The sequence below is a fragment of the Lynx canadensis genome, chromosome D3 (genome assembly GCF_007474595.2).
Source record: "Lynx canadensis isolate LIC74 chromosome D3, mLynCan4.pri.v2, whole genome shotgun sequence".
NCBI classification, from domain to species: Eukaryota; Metazoa; Chordata; class Mammalia; order Carnivora; family Felidae; genus Lynx; species Lynx canadensis.
In genome coordinates, this window is record NC_044314.2 from 64,509,273 (window position 1) to 64,522,299 (window position 13,027).

Below are 13,027 nucleotides of genomic sequence, written 5' to 3' on the forward strand. Positions count from 1 at the left end.
AGGGTCGCCTAGCTGGCTTGGTGGAGAATGCAACTCTTGATCTCAGGGTTGTGAGTTCAAGTCCCACGTTGGGTATAGAGATGACTTAAAATCTTTAAGGAGTGCCTGGGTGGCTCAATCAGTAAGTGTCAGACTTCGGCTCTAGATCACGATCTCATGGTTTGTGGGTTCAAGCTCCACGTTGGGCTCTGCTGACAGCTTGGAGCCTTGGGCCTGCTTCGGGTTCTATGTCTCCCCCTCTGCCCTCCCCTGCTCACACTCTGTCTCTCTCTGTCTTTCAAAAATAAACATTAAAACAATTATAAAAATAAAATATTTAAAGGCACCTGGGTGGCTCAGTCAGTTGAACATCTGAGTCTTGATTTTGGCTCAGGCCATGATCCCAGGGTCATGGGATCAAGCCCTATGTCAGGCTCCATGGTAAGTGTGGAGCCTGCTTGCGATTCCCTCTCTCTCTCCTTTTTTTTTTTTTTTTTTTTTTGAGACAGAGAGAGACAGAGCATGAGCAGGGGAGGGGCAGAGAGAGAGTGAGACACAGAATCTGAAGCAGGCCCCAGGCTCTGAGCTGTCAGCACAGAGCCCGAGGCAGGGCTCGAACTCACAAACTGAGATCATGACCTGAGCCAAAGTCAGATGCTTAACCAACTGAGCCACCTAAGTGCCCCTCCCTCTCTCCCTCCTTTTGCCCCTTACCCCTGTTCATGCTATGTCTGTCTCTAAAATAAAAAAAAAAAAAGAGCAGCTGAGTGGTTCAATCGGGTAAGCATCCAACTCTTGGTTTCGGCTCAGGTCATGATGTCATGGTTCATGGGTTGGAGCCCTATGCAGGGCTCTGCGCTGACGGCATGGGGCCTGCTTGGGATTCCCTCCCTCTTTCTCTGCCCCTTCCCCACTCATTCATTCTCTCTCTCTGTCTCTCTCTTTCTCTCTCTCTCTCTCTCCCTCCCTCCCTCCCTCAAAATAAACATGAAGAAAAATCTTAATAAATCTTTTAAAAAAAGAATTGCATACTCATGACCAGGTGGGATGTATTTCAGGCATGCAAGGCTAGTTCAACATTAGGAAATCAATTAAGGTAATCCATCATATCAACAAGCTAAAAAAGAAAAATCACATGATCATATCAATAGATGCAGAAGAAACATTTAACAAAATCCAACACCTTTCATCATAAAGACTCAGCAAAGTAGGAATAAAGGGGACCCTTCCCAACTTGACAAAGAATATCTACAAAAAACCTGTAGGTATGTGTCAACTATACTTCAATTAAATGATCAACAAGAACAAAAACCTATAGATAACATTGTTAATGATGAGAAGCTACATGTGTCCCCAAGCACGAGGCAAGGGTGTCTCCTCACACTACTCCTATTAAACATATTGAAAGAGAAAAAAAAAACACCAATCTAGAATTTTGTATCTAGTGAAAGTATCCTTCAAAAATAGAGAAATACTTTCTTAGGCAAAAGCTAAAGGAATTCAGGGCATCAGAGTGGCTACCAGTAGAGCATGCTACTTTTGATCTCAGGGTCATGAGTTTGAGCCCCACGTTGGATATAGAGGTTACTTAAAAAAAAATTGGGGCGGCTGAGTGGCTCAGTTAAGCATCCACTTTGGCTCAGGTTATGATCTCAGAGTTTATGAGTTCAAAGCCCCACATTGTTCTCTCCCTCTCTCTTTCTCTTTCTCAAAATAAATAAATTTTTAAAAATATTTTTTAAAAATGAAAATTTTTAAATGGAAGGAATTTGTTGCCAGGATACCTGCTTTGCAAGAAATGTTAAAAGAAATTCTTCAGGGGCGCCTGGGTGGCTCAATTGATTAACATCCGACTTCATCTCAGGGCATGATCTCACAGCATGATCTCATAGCTCATGAGTTCGAGCCCCACATCAGCCTCTGTGCTGAGAGCTTGGAGCCTGGAGCCTGCTTTGGATTCTGTGTCTCTCTCTCATTATTTCCCTCCCCCACTTGCATACTCATGTTCTCTCTCTCTCTCTCTCTCTCTCTCTCTCTCTCTCTCTTTCTCTCAAATAAACATTAAAAAATTTTTCAAAGAAAAAAAATTATTTAGAAAAAAGGAAAATTGTATAGGTCAGAATCCCAGATCTACATAAGCCTTTTAAAATATTCTACTCCCTCCTTGCTTGCATGATTTCAGACAAGAAATATGAAGTGGTTTCCATCCTTATTTCTCTATAGGTGAGCTGCTTTTATATTTTTGTTTTTTTCCTCTAGCTTCTTTCAAGATTGTCTCTTTGTCTTTGGTTTTCTGCAGTTTGAATATCATATGCCTAGGTGGAGTGTTTTTTATATTTATCCTGATTGGTGGTGTCTAAGATTCCTGAATTTGTGATTTGGTTTCTGTCATTAATTTTGGAATATTCTCGGGGCGCCTGGGTGGCTCAGTCGGTTAAGCGTCTGACTTCAGCTCAGGTCATGGTCTCACAGTTCGTGAGTTCAAGCCCTGCATCGGGCTCTGTGCTGACAGCTCAGAGCCTGGAGCCTGCTTCACATTCTGTGTCTCCCTCTCTCTCTGCCCCTTCCCTGCTCATGCTGTGTCTCTCTCTGTCTCAAAAATAAATAAATATTTTAAAAAATTAAAAAAAATTTTTAGAATATTCTCAGTTTGTTGTTTGGGTTTTTTTTTGTTTGTTTGTTTTTGTGTTTTTCCATGATGGAGACACACCAGTGCACCCACATGGCTTTCTGGGAAGCCAGGGCCCCACTCTGTTTTTCTTAGCACTTTTTTTTTTTAAGATTTTATTTTTGGGGCGCCTGGGTGGCGCAGTCGGTTAAGCGTCCGACTTCAGCCAGGTCACGATCTCGCGGTCCGTGAGTTCGAGCCCCGCGTCGGGCTCTGGGCTGATGGCTCAGAGCCTGGAGGCTGTTTCCGATTCTGTGTCTCCCTCTCTCTCTGCCCCTCCCCCGTTCATGCTCTGTCTCTCTCTGTCGCAAAAATAAATAAACGTTGAAAAAAAAAAAAAAAGATTTTATTTTTAAGTAACCTCTACACCCAACATGTTTGAACTCACAACCTGGAGATCAAGGATTGCATGCTCCACTGACTGAGCCAGACAGCGCCCCTCCCAGCACTTATGTTATTGCAAAAATGAGTTTGCCACAAATACTACTTTGTAAATGACTTATGTCACTTATGGAGAACTCATTTCTGTGCTGAGGACAAAAGCTCACTGTTGCTTAGGGGCTGTGATGCCTGGCTAGATGGCCAGGCTTACCTCTGGCTAAGGGAACTCAGGCTTCCACCTGTAGCTTCTGTGGCTATATCTGTCCCTTTCTGTGTCCCGTTCCTGTGATGCATCCATAGTGTGCTTGTGCAGAGAAGGGTCCCAGAATGCCCACTGGGTTTGGGTTACATGCTCCAATTCTGTTCAGCCACCCATTCCTGGATAGCCATGGTGGATGCTGCTCAGGTGTCCATGAGTTGTGAGCACATCGGCCATACCACCAGAAGTTGGGAACATATCTGGGGTTTACAGTGGTTCAGCCACCAAGCCCAGAGTGCCTGGTGCCAGGACGCACTCACTGATGCAGCACTCCGAGGCTGGTGCCTATGAAGGGGTGCTGGCTATACTGGGCCCATCCCCAACAGTGACAGGGTGCTCACCCAGCCCAGAGCTGCTGCTGTGGGTGCCTGGGCCTCTGAGCCACATGTCTGCCACCACTGACCTCACAGGACATGGGCAGTGAGTCCCAGCCATTACACTTTAAGTATAATCTTCTGTTCCTGTCTTCTTCCCGGAATTCCTATTTTGTATATGTGACATCTTTTATAATTGTCCTGTGGTTCTTGAACATTCTGTTACTTTTCTTTTTTTATTTTTATTTTTCTCTTTGCATTTCAGTTTGGAAAGTTTCTAGTGACATATCTTCAAGCTTACTGATTTTTTTTCCACCTATGTGCCCACCAAAGCCATTCTCCATTTCTGTTCATTTTTTTTTCTAGCATTTCCTTTTGTTGTTTTCTTAGAGTTTCCATCTCTCTGCTTACACTATCCATCTAATTTTACATGTGGCCCACTTTTTCCATGACAGCCCTTAGCATATTAACCAGAGTTGTTTTAAATTCCCTGTCCAAGGGGGGGAGGGGGGTGCCTGGCTGGCTCAGTTGGAAGAGCATGCAACTCTTAATCTTGGGGTTCAAGCCCATGTTGGATGTAGAGATTACTTAAAAAATAAAACCTTTAAATTTTTTTTAATGTTTACTCATTTAAAAAAAAATTTTTTTTTTAAAGCTGTCAGCACAGAGCCCAACACGGGGCTCGAACTCATGAACCAGATCATGAACAGGATCATGACCTGAGCCAAAGTTAGATGCCTAACTGACTGAGCCACACAGGTGCCCCATAATGTGTATTCATTTTTTAGAGCACTCAAGAGCAGGTGAGGGCAGAGAGAGAGGGAGACAGAGACTCCAAAGCCGGCTCCGCACTGTCAGCACAAAGCCCAATGCGGGGCTTGAACCCGTAAACCACAAGATAACCTGAGCTGAGGTCAGATGCTCAACCAACTCCACTCAGGTGCCCCCAAAAATAAAATCTCTAAATTTCCTGTCCAGTAATGCCAACATCTCTGCTGTAGCCAAGCGTGGTTCTGATGCCTACTTTTTCTCTTCAGATGGTGCCTTTCCTTTAGCATGCAATTTTTTTGTTGTTGTTAAATGTCAGACATATATTGGGTAATAGAACTGAGATAGACAACATTTTAATGAGAGGTTTTTATGTTTTTCTGGCTTGGAGTGAGGCTCAGAGGCTGCAATTTCCTCTCCTGTACTTGTTTTATGTTTCCCCTGTTGTCCTTGGGTTTCCCTAAAGACTCCTTCTTCAAAAGAACCAGTCTTTAAAAAAAGGAAAGGAGGGGCGCCTGGGTGGCGCAGTCGGTTAAGCGTCCGACTTCAGCCAGGTCACGATCTCGCGGTCCGGGAGTTCGAGCCCCGCGTCGGGCTCTGGGCTGATGGCTCAGAGCCTGGAGCCTGTTTCCGATGCTGTGTCTCCCTCTCTCTCTGCCCCTCCCCCGTTCATGCTCTGTCTCTCTCTGTCCCAAAAATAAACGTTGAAAAAAAATTTTAAAAAAAAAATAAAAAAAAAAAAAAAGGAAAGGAAAGGAAAGGGAAAGGAAAAGGAAAAGGAAAGAAAAAGAACCAGCCTTGCAGTGGTGCTCACTTGGGCCGCACATATATGGAAATTAGAACGATACAGAGAAAATGAGTATGGCCCCTGCACAAGGATGACACACCAATTCATGATGAATCAGCCTTGCAGCTTTTTCAGCTGTAATCCTCTAGTATGCAGGAGCCCTGTTAATGGTGCAGGAAGGCATGGAGGGAGGGGAAGTGTCCCAGGATCGTATGATTAGGTTTGTCTCCTAGTGGGCCTGTGGCCTGGCCCATGATCCTTGCAAGTGCTGCTTCTCTGGGATTTTTGCCCCGTTAGGGTAAGACAAAGGCTACAAGGGGCTGGGGTTAGGGTTATCCATTCCCCCGTGTTGGATGAGGCTCTGAGGAAGTTGTCTTCCTTGCTGGCTGGACTTTTTTTGATGGACAATGAACAATCTGGGCATATTTCAGATGGTTATATTTCCCCTTCCCCTTGTGTGATACACAAAAGAATTTTGCTCTGATCTTCATTCACTGTGAGAACCTGGTGGGACTCCTTGGAGGTAAAACCCATAAAAATGTCCCCCCCCCCCACCCACATTAGAATGGTTCTCTTAAGGGTGAGATTTTTTTGTTTTTAATTTTTTTTTTCAACGTTTATTTATTTTTGGGACAGAGAGAGACAGAGCGTGAACGGGGGAGGGGCAGAGAGAGAGGGAGACACAGAATCGGAAACAGGCTCCAGGCTCTGAGCCATCAGCCCAGAGCCTGACGCGGGGCTCGAACTCCCGGACCGCGAGATCGTGACCTGGCTGAAGTCGGACGCTTAACCGACTGCGCCACCCAAGCGCCCCAAGGGTGAGATTTTAATTCTCAAGCTCACCCACACTCAGCCTCCAGCATTTCACTGACACTACCATTTAAGGGGTCACGGAGGTGTTCCTACCAGTTCCTGGTTCCAGTGGCTTCTGCTACTGATAAGTTGTGATACTCTGTCTTTAATGTCTCTACAGTTTTGGGGATGGGGTGTTGTCCCATGACCTCAATTCACTGATGGATCTAAGAAAAGTCCTTAGGGGCACTTGGGTGGCTTAGTTGGTTAAGCATCTGACTTCAGCTCAGGTCATGATATCACAGTTTGTGAGTTCAAGCCCCCTATCAGGTTCTCTGTTGTCAGTGCAGAGCCTGCTTCAGATCCTCTGTCTTCCTTTCCCTGTTCCTCTCCGGCTCATGTTCTCTTTCTCTTTCAAAAACAAAAACAAACAAAAATATATGTATATATATATATATTTTTTTTTCAGTTATTTCAGCTTTTTTCTTGTTTTGAGGGCAGGAGTGATGATTGCAGGTTCTCTACATGTTGAAGCTAAACTCGAAGGCCATTCTTATTTTTATGCTTGCTGCCCAATGTCTTTCTAGCAAGTGTTTCTGGAAGGACAGACACTCAGCAAGTGTGGTTGGAGAAAACTGTTAAGAAAGATCTCTGCATCTGATTTTAACACAGACGAATGTAAACAGTGGAGGGTAACCACAGGAGCCTGGGGCACATCTGCCATGGGTGACCAATAATAAAATCTATTTTCCAAAACGTAAAAAAAAAGCATAAAAGTACGAAAGTATAAACACCTTGCCTCATTCCCAACTGATAGTCAATCAAAGAATATTATCTACTTATATGAAGAAAAGCATCCAGTGCCATTAGAAAATAGAAATTACTAGGGGCACCTAAGTGCTCAGTTGGTTAAGCATCTGCCTCTTGATTTTGGCTCAGGTCATGATCTCATGGTCCATGGGATCAAGCCCAACATCCAGCTAGGCACTGACAACATGGAGCCTGCTTGGGATTCTATCCCTCTCTCTCTGCCCTTCCCCTGTGCTCATTCTCTCTCTCACTCTCAAAATAAATAAATAAACTTTAAAAAAATGAAAATAGAAATTACCAAATTAAAGATCAAGTGCCATTTTGTGCATACCCTACCTTCTGTGTGTGTGTGTGTTTTTTTTTTTTTTTTTTTTTTTTTTTTTGGTTTGTCTGCTCATTTGTTTTTAGTGAAAGCAAAATTTTAAAAGCCAAACGTTGTGAAGTTGTAAGGAAATGTGCCCTTTGGCATTGCTATTAGTGCTAGAAATAAATACAATGGAATCTAATAAATGTGACTGGAGCCAATCAGATGTGTTTTGACTCAGTAATTCCATTACTGGGGTTTTTTTCCCCCTAGACAATAATCCGAGGGAGAGCAGCCACCTGGACAAAGGTGTTTGTACCAACACTATCTGAAATACCAAAAAGAATTGCCTCTACACCTGACTTTAGGGAATGGCCTGGCAAACTTGTAAGACAATACAGCAATTAGAGTCTTGACGTTACCACCCCTCACCCCAATGCTTCGATCCTCCAACATGCAAATCCCAGCCACATTTGTGAATCAGTTTTCTGTCCACTCCTCTGAAATGACATTGCTCCTTCTCTTGTCCACTTGCCAAGAAGTTCCTGGAAAGCACACTGTGTGGCTTGCTGATTTCAGGACACCTGGTACAAAGAAAGGCTCTAAAAAGGCTGCTGTGCAAAATGTGGGTCACAGACCCATTGCATCACCATCACTGGGATCCTGTTAAAAACCCACACTCTCTGGTTTAAGAGGGTAAACTTTATGTTAAATATATATTACCAAGGTTAAAAATTAGAATGCAGGGGTGCCTGGGTGGGTGTTTAAGTGTCTGACTTGATTTCGGTGCAGGTCACGATCTCCCAGTTTGTGAGTTTGAGCCCTATGTCAGGCTCACACTGTGGGTGCAGAGCCTGCTTGGGAATCTCTCTGTCCTTCCCCACTCATGCTCTACCTCCCTCTCTCCCTCTCTCTCTCTCTCTCTCTCAAAATAAATAAACTTTTAAAAAATTAGAGTGCAGAATCTCAGGACCCACCTCAGACATACTGCATTTCAGCAAACACATTTTAACAAATTCCCAGGTGATGTATTTACATTTTGAAAAACCCTGTATGTTGGATGTATAGTTACTCTTAAAATATAAATTCCCATCATTAGTTACTACTTCTAATCAAAGCATATACTTTATTTTTCTCCCTTACGTGGGAGGCTGCTTTTTATCTTCTCTTGGACTCCTTAATTTGCACGAAGAATGGAGACATTGCAGTGGCAGGTGGCAGACTCCAAGGACAGCATGATGCCATGGCAACGTCTTCCATCAGTAACTTAATTTCATCTCTGCTTTTACATCTTTCTCTCCTCAGTCTTGAAGCTGGGAATTTTTTAATTTGAAACGAACCTAAGATGGCTTGCGGTTGCCATGCCAACACCAAATGTACACTTCCTAATGGGCTTGAATCTCATAAAGGAAAGATAACAGAAAGTCAAAGAATTTTAGACCCAAGGGGTTACAGAGAGACTTCATCCCCTCACCTGGCTGAGGAGGGCCTTGGGGTTGGGAGGTGAGTGAGGCTCCCTGCCTGCTGCATGGCAACCTGCCACCCTGCTTTGAACTCACACCTAAGTGAGCTTCTCCATCTGGTCAACCCAGGGTTTTAGGCAGGATTTGGGGACCAAAGGCAGGCTGAAAGACCCTTCAGAAGAATTGCTTTAGGTGTCTTTCTACCCCCCCAAACACAGTAAATTCACTCACTTAGGGATGTCATAACAAAGTACCACAGCCTGGGTGGCTTAAACAACAGAAATTATTGTCTCAGAGTTCTGGAGGCTGGGAAGTCCAGGGTCAAGGTGTCAGCAGGTTTGGATTCTCCTGAGGCCTCTCTCCTGGATGTGTAGATGGACTGTCACTTTCTCCCTGTGTGTGTCCGTGTCCTAATCATTTTCTATCAGTGCAGAACCCAACATGGGGCTCGATCCTGCAAACCATGAGATCATGACCTCAGCTGAAATAATCTCTTATAAGGACACCAGTCAGACTGGATTAGGGCCCCTCCTAACAACCTCATTTTGTTTCTTTTGGTGGGGAGGGAAAGGGAGAGAGAATCTTAAGCAGGTTCCATGCTCAGTATGGAGCCTGACACAGGGCTTGATATCACAACTGGCCATGAGACCATGACCTGAGCCAAAATCAAGAGTTGGATGCTTAACCTACTGAGCCACCCAGGCACTCCCTAACAACCTCATCTTGACTTAAACACCTATTGAAGAATATCGCCAGGGGCACCTGGGCAGCTCAGTCGGTTGGGAGTCTGACTTCAGCTCAGGTCATGGTCTCCTGGTTCAAGAGTTCAAGTCCCATGTCAGGCTCTGTGCTGACAGCTCAGAGCCTGGAGCTTGCTTCTAATTCTGTGTCTCCTTCTCTCTCTGATTCTCTCCCCAGCTCACACTGTCTCTCTCTCTCTCTCAAAAAAAATCAATAAACATTAAAAAAAAAAAGACTATCTCCAAATATAGTCACATTTGGAGGGACACAATTTAACATGTAATAACTGGCCACACTAGATCCTCCAGGGAGGCTGGCCATGCCCTAATCCTCAGCCATCTCTGTGTGTGAGAGCCGTGCAGGTCCTGCTCCAGCACATGACAGCTTACATGCCACACTTTGTTCACACACGGTTCTGGAGAGACTCCCACAGGCATTGACACAACTGCAATGTCATGGATTCCATATTCCAAACCACGTTTGATGTGTGTAGCCTGATCCCTTCACCTATGTTGGGTTGGAGTCCATAATCACCAGGCAGGCTTGCTGGCAGCTGTTGTACAACACGTTAAACACCAAGCACCATGCTATGTGCACAAGGTTCTCATGAATTCTGCCATCCCTTCTCCTTGGTGCTGTTTCCAGCGCACTGGGCAACCCGGAGGAAAGACCTGGGCGTCTTAGAGCTCATTTACTCCTCAATCATCCTGCAGGAGTGGCTCGTTTAGCAAATGTTCCAAGCCCTGCAGATACAACTGAGAACAAATCACATCCTTGCCCTCAGGTGGCTCACATCCTGGTGGGGGGGAGATGGACAATAAACCAAACACAGAAGAAAACTGTGGTGGTGGTGGTGTGTTAAGGAGGAAAATCAAAGCTCGGTGGCAGGGTAGAGGGAGTGGTGGTCAAGAGCCCCTGTTCCCCAGACCCTGGAGGAGACAGCTTCTCTGGTGAAGACACATTCAAGCAGAATCCTAAAGAAATAGGGGCCTTCCAGGGAGAGGACAACAAGCACAGAGTCCCCTAGAAGGGGCAGCAAAGATGTGCTGAAGAGGATTAAGCAAAGGGAGGTGGTAGGAAAGAATTTAACCTCACCCCCAAAGAGCCTGTCCTTTGCCTTCTGCTTTGGGGAGGGAATTACTAAGCTCTAATGTTTGCCTGGGGGGGCTTTGGATAGCCTAACAATGTGATTTAAAGTAGGGACATCACACCACATAATATTCAGGTGGAACTGACCACAAACCACACAAGAAAAAACAAAATTGTGATTGGGGAGGGGGGTGGGGGATGGTGCTGTAGACTGAGATCACTAGGAGGGCACTCGATCAATTACACCTGTGCAATGGAGCCCCATTAAAAGCTCTGAGCACCTGGCTCTGATGAACTTCTCTATTGGCAGCAAGGTGCGTGTGCCGTCATTCATGACTGTCAGAGAGGGGGTTGTGTGTGGCTCTGTGGACAGGACAGCCGGCAGCTCAAGTTTGGCACTTTCCTAGATTTGTCCCTGGGTGCTTTCCTGCTGCTGGTTTTAATCTGCATCCCTTCTCTGCTATAAACTGTAACCATGAGTATAACAGCTTGCTGTGAATCCCTCCAGTCAGCCTTAAATCAGGTTCATCTAGGGGACTCCCAACCAAACCTACAGCTGGGTGTCAGAAGTGGGGATGGTCCTATGCAGACTGGTCCCTCCAAACGGCATAGTTGGTCAAATGCAGGCACAGAAGTAGGAAATCAGGAGGAATAAGGATGTGCCAGGTCCCAGGGGGGCATTGGAAGGACTCTGGCTTTTAGTCAGTGCAGCGGAAAGCTCCTGGAGGCTTTTGAGGAGTGACGGATCTCGCTCTTGTTCTCAATCAATGTATGAAGAGTAAAGGAGGCAAAGCTTACTACTCACCTATAGCAATTCTCAAGACAAGAGATGAGAGGGGCCTGGGTGCTAGGCACTGGTGGCAGGAGAGGGACCTGTCGAGAAGCCACTGTCGGGCATGATGGGGAGAGCCAAGGTGAGGGGGCTCTGAGGTTTTGGCTGGGTTGGAAGTTTGGCTATGCCTTTTACTGAGGTGGTGAGGGCTGTGGCTTAACTTATTTAGAAAAATATATTTATTTGGGGAGTGAGAGAGCACACAAGTGGGAGAGGGGCAGAGATAGAGGGAGAGCAAGAATCCCAAGCAGACTCTGTGCTGTCAGTACAGAGCCCAACACAGAGCTCGATCCCATGAACCACAAGATCATGACCTGAGCCGAAGCCATGAGTCAGATGCCCAACTGAGAGCCACCCAGGCGCCCCAGGCTGTGGCTTAACTTAGGGCACACTGGCTTTGAGGTGTCCGCTAGAGCTCTGAGGGTGCTTTAGAGTGTGCAGATGGCCTTGTATGCCTAAGATTTGGGGGTTGTGGGTCTGTAATGAGGCACAGGCTGGGAGACATCAGGCTGTGTGAAGTGCTGCTTGACCACCAGTGAGACGTGGTTGAGCCCAGATGTGAGCTTTGGCAGTAAACAGGTGCAGTGATTGTGGAGGGAGCCCAGGAGTGGGAGGAGCCTGGCCCAGCTATTCCTGAGCAATCTTGCTCTGAAGAATTGAAGAGAAGCATGGTGATGGCGAAAGATGGAGATGACATTGTGTCTCCTATCCTGATGGGACAGCCCAGTAAAGCGGGGATTGAGGAGGCAGGTTAAAGAGGGCACTGTGACTGAAGCAGATATGCATGCCAGGGGGTGGGCTGCATGCACAGTGACACCCGGGTCTTAGAGAACAGAGCAATGTGTGCATGGTGGTGGGCATGGGCCAGCAGAAAGGTTTAGTGTGGGAGCATCAAGGAAGGCTCTCCTGCTGACATTCACACCTTCAGTAAAGTAGGACACAGAGATAGTCCACGCAGAGGGAGGCACAGGATCACCTTTCAGGAAGGTGAGAATCCGAATGGCCACAACAGGTGGAGCAGGTGTAGGTCAGCCAGGAGGACTGCTCTGCCCTAAAAACTTGTCTCTCCAAGGGAAAACATTTCTGCAGCCATGCAGAGTCACATTACCTAGGACTGGGGTTCACCGGACAAGTATGTGGTGTGAAGAAGGTGCTAAAGGGAGGTGAACACATGAAGGAGGACAGCCACCAGGTAGGTAGATGGTGAGGACAGTGAGTTGTGGCTCCTAGCACAGATGGAGGCAGCTGTGGTCCAGATGTTAACAGGAGAGAGCCACAGAGCCCCATGGCTGTCTGAAATTGAGCTTATGGGTGGGGGGAGGGGGGTTGACAACAAGGACTAGGCCGTAGGTGGCAGACTGCAGGTCATGGTTGATAGACACCTCATGAAATCACATACAGTCATGTGCAGGATCTCATCAATAAAAATAAAACAGAAAAGGATTAAACAATGTTAGTGCATTGCACAAGAAAAGAGTATATATTAAATCATGAAATTTTTTTCATTTGTGTATTGGATCATAATGTAATATACATAAAGCATAAACTTTGCCATTTTAACTGTTCTTAAGTGTGTAATCCAGTGGCATTAAGTACATTTACATTGTTGGGCAAGCATCCCTACTATCCCCCAAATTTCTCATCCCACAAATTTTATACCCACAAAATTTATTTTTTTAATGTTTACCCATTTTTGAGAGAGAGAGCGCACACGCGAGAGTGTGAGCTGCGAAGAGGCAAAGAGGGAGATAGAGGATCTGAAGCAGTCGTCTGGAATTGGGTTTGAACTCACGAACCTTGAGATTAGGACCTAAACAGAAGTTGGATGCTTAACCAACGG

The 13,027-nt window shown here is 45.7% G+C and overlaps 1 pseudogene; it reads left to right on the top strand.

Moving 5' to 3' along the window:
• Nucleotides 1-5,175: 5,175 nt before the first annotated feature.
• Nucleotides 5,176-5,288, top strand: LOC115498917 (annotated as a pseudogene).
• Nucleotides 5,289-13,027: the final 7,739 nt, after the last annotated feature.